The sequence below is a fragment of the Myotis yumanensis genome, unplaced genomic scaffold (assembly GCF_028538775.1).
Source record: "Myotis yumanensis isolate MYYU_CA2020_CCGP unplaced genomic scaffold, mMyoYum1.0.hap1 SCAF_8, whole genome shotgun sequence".
Taxonomy (NCBI): Eukaryota; Metazoa; Chordata; class Mammalia; order Chiroptera; family Vespertilionidae; genus Myotis; species Myotis yumanensis.
The window spans coordinates 48,272,930-48,280,686 of record NW_027223759.1 but is presented as its reverse complement, the minus strand read 5'-3'; positions in this window follow the sequence as shown (position 1 = coordinate 48,280,686).

Sequence of the window (7,757 nt, the reverse complement as noted above, 5' to 3'; positions counted from 1 at the left end):
AATTTCCTGACTTGTAATTGATCTATGCAGAGTTTCTATTTATTCCTGATTTAGTATTGTTAGGTTGTATGTTTCTAAAAATTTTTCCATTTCTTCTAGGTTGTCCAGTTCATTGGAGTATAATTGTTTGTAGTAGCATCGTATGATATTTTACATTTCTGCAGTATCAGTTGTAAATGTCCCTTTTTCATTTATAATCTTGTTGATTTGGGTCTCCTCTCTTTTTTCCCTGGTTAGTCTAGTTAAGGGTTCTTTACATTTGTTTATCTTTTCAAATAACCAACTCTGTTTGCTTAATCTTCTCTATTGTTTTTCTGTTCTCTGTTTCATTTACGTATTTCTGCTCTAGTCTTTATTGTTTCGTTTCTAATGATAACTTCAGGTTTGGTTTGTTCTTCTTGTTCTAGTGTCGTAAGGCCTAGAGTTAGGTTGTATATCAGATCTTTCTTGCTTCTTAATGTAGACATTTACTGATATAAACTTCCCTCTTTGAACTGCTTTTGCTGCATCCCTCAGGTTTTACTTTTTGGGGAAAGTCTCTATCCTGTCTTCATTTTTGAAAACAGATTTTCCAGTTATATAATGCTTGGTAGTGAGTTTTCTTTTTCTTTTGGCATTTTGAATATGTCATCTCATTCCTTCTGGCCTGAATAGTTTCTGTTGTGAAATCCTTTGATAGTCTTATGGGGACTCCCTTGTATGTAACTTCTCTGTTTTCTCTTGCTGCTTTTAAAATTCTTTGTCTTCAACTTTTGTTAATTTAATTATAATGTCTCAGTATAGCCCTATTTGTGTTTAACCTATTTGGGATCCTTTGGGACTTATGAATCTAGGTTCTCATTTTTCTTCCCAGGTTTGGAAAGGTTTTGGTATTATTGTTTTAAATATATATTTTTTTTCTTTCTCATCTCTGGAAATTTCCATAATGCAATTATTGTTTATTTTCATTGTGTCCCACAATTCCCTTAGGCTTTCTTTACTCTTTTGTTGTTTTTTGTTCCTATGACTAGATAATTTCAAATATTTATCCAGGTTGCTAATTCTTTCTTCTTCATAGTCAAGTCTACTTTTGAAATGCTATTGAATTCTTTAATTCAGTTATTGTATATTTCAACCCTAGGATTTCTACTTGGGTGTTTTTTGTTTTGTTTTGTTTTACAGTTACTATTTCTTTGTCAAACTTTTTGTTTTGTTCATGCATTGTTTTCTTAATTCCATTTAGTTATCTGTGTGCTCTCAGAGTTTGCTAAATTTCTTTAAGAGGATTATTCTGAATTCATTATCTGACAGTTCATAGATCTCCATTTCCTTAAGGTCAGCTATTGGAGCTTTATTCATTTCCTTTGGTAGTGTCATATTGACCTGATTTTTTAAATCCTGATTCCTTACCTTGATATATGAGCATTTAAGTAATTAGGCTTCTCTTCCAGACTTTACAGGTTTGCTTTGTCATGGACAGATTTTCACTAGTCTGCTCAGTTTGGGTTTCTGGATATGTCTGCTGATAATATCCTTGCACACATGGGCCTGCTAATCATGGTCTATTGGTTGAGGCAACTGTTTGAACTCTTTAGTTGGGGATAGGGAGGTGTGAAACTGGTTGAGAATAGTTGGATAGGATTGCTATCCAAGTGAGGCTGTAGAATGGGCTCTATAGTTTCCTGGATTCTCTGACTAGGCATATTAGATGGTCGGGACTGGATCCTATATTTGGTAGGATATGGGACTATGAATTAGCTCCCTGTCTAGGCAGGGCAGCAGGACAGGACTCAGGGCCTGTGTTGCTCATTCCTTGAAGGACTCCAATCAGGCAAGAGTGTGCACTGAATTCCCTGGTCATGTGAGGTCATTGGCTTTGCTCTGCAGATAAGGAAGCTGTTCAAACCTTTGTACATAGGACTATTGAATGGGCTACACTGTTTCCCGTGTGCTCTGGTTAGGTTCCCTGGTCGAGCAGACTGAAGACTGTATTTAGCAGTGAATGAAGCTATGAATTAGTTCCACTGCCTGAACACAGTGGGAGAAGCAGCTCTAAAGATGGTAAAGCTCTTTGTTTTAACTCAAGTCAACCCAGGTCCCAAGGTTCCTGGTGAAACAGGACCACTGGCTTTGCCCTGCAAACTATTTGTTGTGCCTGCCTGTTTCTTGGCCAGAGCGTTGCTGTCTAATGCAGCTTCCAGGTGTTTTCATCAGCCTTTCTGGTCACATAGGGCTGGGAGACACTCTCCACAGCAGGTGAGGCTGTCTAGGTTCTTTTGTCTGGAAAGGATGGGGAGATGCCATTCCAGGCCTCCCAATTTTTCCCTAACAGACTTTCCAATCAGGAGCTACCCTCAGCCTCAACTATGAACTGATTCCCCTGCCTGATATAGCAGGAGCACACTTCATGGTTGGTACTGCTTTGCTCTAAGGACAATGAACTCTGCCTGCCTGAATGTTGGCTTGAGTGTTTCTGGGTTATGTCACTTCCAGGTGCTCTCATCAGCCCCTCTGACCAGAAGAGCCTGGGAAGATATTCTACCTAGTGGGTAGAGTGTGACTCAGCTCCATGTCTGGGAATGAGCAAACCAGCCTTTAGGGTTAACAAAACTCTTTCTTTGAGGATTCTAATCAGGGAAATCTACACCCCACTCCAAGTTCCCTGGTCAAAGTGCATTAGAAGCCTGGTTCTGCAGATAAGCAAAGCTGCTGGTTGGGATATCTACTTGGGCACTTCAGGTGTTACCTTGGTCTGCCAAGATCCATGTGCTGGTTGCTGCAAGCTCCTTCCCACTAGTCCATCACAGTCAGATTATCAGTGGTTGAGCACCACAGAGTCCTCTATAGTCCCCATAGGATTAAGACCAGACGAGGGGCTTCCACAGTGCTGGGGGAGCTGGTTTTCCCCCTTGGCTCTCATTTCCCACTGGAGGAACTGGAGGCTCAGTGGAGACCTTTCTGCATGGTACTGCCCTGGCCTGGGGAGGGACAATGTGGTCAATTGTGTAGCCATTTCTCTTAACCTTTTAATGCAATCTGTCTCGATCTCTGTCCTGGTGCAGGGGGCTGTTCTATGATTCTCTCAGTGGTGTCCTGTTCATGAACAGTTGTTAGATGTTTTTCTCTATAAGGGGAAGTGAAGTCAGGAGCATCCTGTGTTGCTATCTTGGTGATTTTTCTCTCTAGATATAATCCATAAGCCTGGCCATGTGAGGCTCATGGACCTGAGCAGCTGAAAAGAATGTATACTTTTTATAGGCAGTGAATGCCCAGATGGGAGGAAAAGGCTGAGTCCACAACAGTCTTTTGGTCACAGGGCTTGATGAAAAGACGAGGATAAAGGGAATTCTCACTCTAAAACCTGACACTAAGCTCTAATGAGGGCAATTTCTGATGCAAAATAAATCTCTTGAAACACTCAACAGACAGAGCCAAGAGACCTAAATACCTCTTCATGTTCCTGTGTGGAGACAATATAATAAAGTGAAGAAGGGCATGGGTGTTAGCTCAGCCACTGGCTTCGGCCTTGACTCTGCCCCCTCCTCACTTTGAACAGATATTCAATGAGCTGGAACTTAGTTTTTTTTTTCAACTGTTGAACAAGGATAACTCCCATGTCTAGGGGCCATCATGAATGCAATCTTATATATCTTACCTATATAGTGTTTGGCAAGGAGTGAACATTCAGTAAATGGCAGCTATTATTATTATTGCAAGAGATTTTCAATCCAAAGATTGTAGAGGATTTTTCAGGTTTTCTGTAAAGACATCCATTTGGGATGGACATTCCCAGCCCTGAGAGTCCATAGGTGTGCCATCCCATTCTCTTTTCTTGTTTTCTCTAAGTTCTCAAATTACTCTATAAATAGTCATTTGGTTTCCAGCAAGGATGGGATGAAAATTATTTCATTAAGCTTCTGTGTCCCTATAGAGTGTGAATAACTCTAATGACCATAAACTTTTCAGCCTGAGCTCTTCCATATACATTACTGTTTATGCCAACCCCACACAGCCCCTCACCATTATCCCAAAGTTGTTTGATTCAAGTCTTTGATTGGGTTTGAAATCTGTGGACACTAAAGAATGATGGGTTGACACTGAAAACAGCTTGACCATCAACAATCTAACAATCATAAAATAGCTATAAAGTAGTGTTTGTGTGGGTTTTATTCATGGTGGCCAAATAAGTGATGGAAGTGTCACAATGTTAGGCAGTGAAATCTAGATAGCTAATCAGCTGGGCCAGCCTGAAGAGCGCTGCAGGGGAAATAATAGAACCATTCTTTCTAGATGAAGCACATGGAGAGAGACACATGGAGAGATCCAGGAAGCCAAATGCCCATTCCTGTTCCCATTTACTCCTCTAAACAAGTGCCTGCTGGGCACATTTTGGGCAGTATGCCATACCTGCCAACAGATGTTACCGATTTAAGGGAAGGCATTGATCTAAACAAGCTTTTCTTGGAGGGATTTTGAAAAGATCATCACAGAACTAAACATTAATATGTGAATGTGGTATTACTATTTCCACCTCTCCAGAATGAGCCCTACTATGCTGCCTTAAGCCTCTCCACTCTGGCTCCCACCCAGGATTTCCACACTCCCCAGAGAGATCTGTGTTCAAAAATGTCCTCGCTGACTCTACCATTCCTGTTCTCATCAGGAAGCTGGTCTCCATTAGAGACTGCGAGAGAGTGATGAGCTCAAATCCATTCATAAGAATGTGTCAGTAACTGACAGGACTTAGTTTTTGCATTTTAAAAGATAACATCCCTTAAGTCAAATAAATCTATAATTTGTGAAATTTCAGGCCAAGTGAAAGGGAAAAGACAAAGCTCCAGAGAAGGGAGCTCTCTTTGTTAGCTTCACTGAGTTGTTGCCATTGTTTCACAGCTTTCCCTGTGTTTTCCCTTAAGAATCCAACAAGGAACCTCACTGAAGAGACTAAATTATCCTTGTGACTGTCCTGGAAGTTTAAATACATCAGAAAGAAAACAAAGATCTCTAACCTTGAGAACGGAATGAGAGATTATATACTAGACATATTAAATACAGTTTAGAAACTTAGAAAGTGATAAGCGCTTTGGGGGGAAAAAGAGTAAGGGGGTATGAGAGTGGTGGGTAGGTGGATTGAAGGTTGTCATTTTAAATGCAGAGTTCAGGAAGGTCTCATTGAAGTAGAAATATTTATGCAAATCTTGGAGGAGAGGGAATTAGTCAAAATCTGGGAGAAGCCTGTCTTTGAAGGAATAGCTAAAGCAGTGCCTGGTGTCTTAAAGGAAGAGGAAGGAGGTTGGCGTGGCTGAAACTGGGAGAACATTGAGGAGAGTAGTAGGCGATGAGATCATGGAGGTCATGGGGATCCACACAACTCAAAATCCTGAGCTCTCCACCCCTACTCCCAGGACACAAGAGTGTCTTTGGTAGAAGGTAACAATGGGAAAAGGGAGACAGAGGATTCAACTTGTACATAAGACTTTATTTTTTGGCAGATCAGGAACTGATTGTATTTTCTCAAGATCAATACAAGGTAATAAAAAGCTTCATATTCAAACAGGGAATATGAAAACATTATTGAACCTATGCTCCCATCCTCTCCTGTTTTATGGTAGGTGTGCAGTCTTGCTCTTTGGAGAACGTGTTTGAAGAATGTGTTTGAGGTTGACTTTCCGATTATGGCTGCCTCACAGACATCAATTGCAAAGTCAAGGACAAAGAATGAATACAGAGCCTCAACATTCTTCAACAGAGACTCAGGAATAGAAAAAGTTCCCTGACTCAGTCATTATTGATAGGTTAATCATTTCTCTGCAGTTAAGGGCTTCAAGGTGATTTGGTGAAACTTCCTTCAAGTTCATATATCAAACATTTTCTGTTTACTTGTCCTTATTCCAGACCAGGTGTCTTTGGTGATGAAGTTTGGGGATCATCCTATATTTAATATATTTTCTCTGTAATTAAAAACTTCAAAAACACAAACTCTGGCCCTAACTCAGAAAACTTGCTGGTCGCAGATTTGTATGATATTTCTCCTTTAACAATAAGAGAATTTCTTTCTATAAAGAGTATAAGAAATACAAGGAGGGGAGTAAAAAGCTTGGGTTCCAAGGAAGATTGCCAGGAGATTAGATCAGATGATCTCTGAGATATTGGGATCTTTGAAAAAATATATTCAAGGAGTCTAACTTTGAGGGAATTGGTAGAAATCGGCCATGCCATAATCCATTCACAATTATTGTATAACTATTATTTTTTTTAAAAAATTGATTGATTTTAGAGAATGAGAGAGGGAGAATTAGAGAGCGAAACATTTATTTGTTGTTCCATTCATTTATGCATTCATTGGCTGCTTGTATGTGCCCTGATTGGGGATCAAACCATGGTGTATCAGGGTAACAGTCAAACCAACTGAACTACCCAGGCAGGGCATATTGTATAATTATTCTAAGCTAAGTCTTAAGTATATGGATGCTAATAATATGGATCTGAAGCTCTTGTTGTCATGGCTTAGCTCTCTTTGCCAGTGCCTAATTGTTGGGGTTGTCTGGATTGCTGTTTTGAAAAATACTTTGAGGCTCAATTAAGATACTGGCTGTGATTACTTAGTCATGTCTACCCCAAGCAAATGCAAAGCCTCCTTGCATAAGTGGAGCATAAATGCTGATGATACTGTTTTTAGGAGGTAAAATTGAAGTATTCCCTGGAGCCCAGCATATCATTGTTTAAAATCAAGTGTCCTGTCTTCCTGATGGAGAACGAAGAGCTTTAGTATTAAACTAGGGACAGTTAGAAAGGATTTAGACTCAAAGGTGATGTTTTTATGGTAGTGAGCATTGTCCAAGTGATACTTCAAGAAGTTTAACCTTACCATACTGGTAATGAGAAGTCCAAGAAATACTTGACTGATCCCCAAGGTGGCTCTAGTGATGGACAAGTCAACCCTTTCTCTTTTAACCCACAGGAAAGTGTTATTGTGTGTTTCACAGTTCTGGGCTGATCTTTTTAGCAATTTACTACTTCAAGTCTATCTGTCAATCACTTTTAAATTCATTTTGCACAGCTGACTATGGTGTTATCACAGTCTTCCTTATACTAATACATTTAATAGTTGTGTGGCTTTGAAAGGCTGCCAACACAGAGAAACAGCTGAAAATGTGACTATCCAGCCAGACTTTTTCTTGATTGGCTTACAACTGCCATTTGCCATTTTTATAATTTAAATTCTTTGCTGGTCTAAATTGCAGTCATTGGTTTTCAACAATACACGTATTTCTAACAGATTTTTTTGGCCAGTTATGGTATTAGATTTTCCAACATATGTTGAGTAAGGGTCGGATATCAGACAATTTAACATTACCAAGTTTCATCTGAAACAAATCCTTATACTTTACTGGTGGGTTGAAAGGCAATCAAATAACATTATCATAAATATAGGGAAAAATGCAGATTGAATTGATAGGCAATGTGGTACAGTAGGAAGACATTACACATAAGAACTCAAATTCCAGGCTTGCCATTTCTTTACTGGCTGTTCACCTTGCATAAGTTACCTAACTTCTCTGAACTTCATTTTCTTTATCTGTAAATTGAACAGGTATACCTACTTTGCATAATTCTAAGATTAAAATATAATACATATGAAAAATACATATGAATAAGGTAGACAATCTGTGGTTACTGTTTTTAGTAATGTTAACTGTTTTTAATAATGTAAATTAGTATTAATGCTTCACATAACAAAAATGCTGGAAATAGTAGGAATATGCAATTTGTAAGAC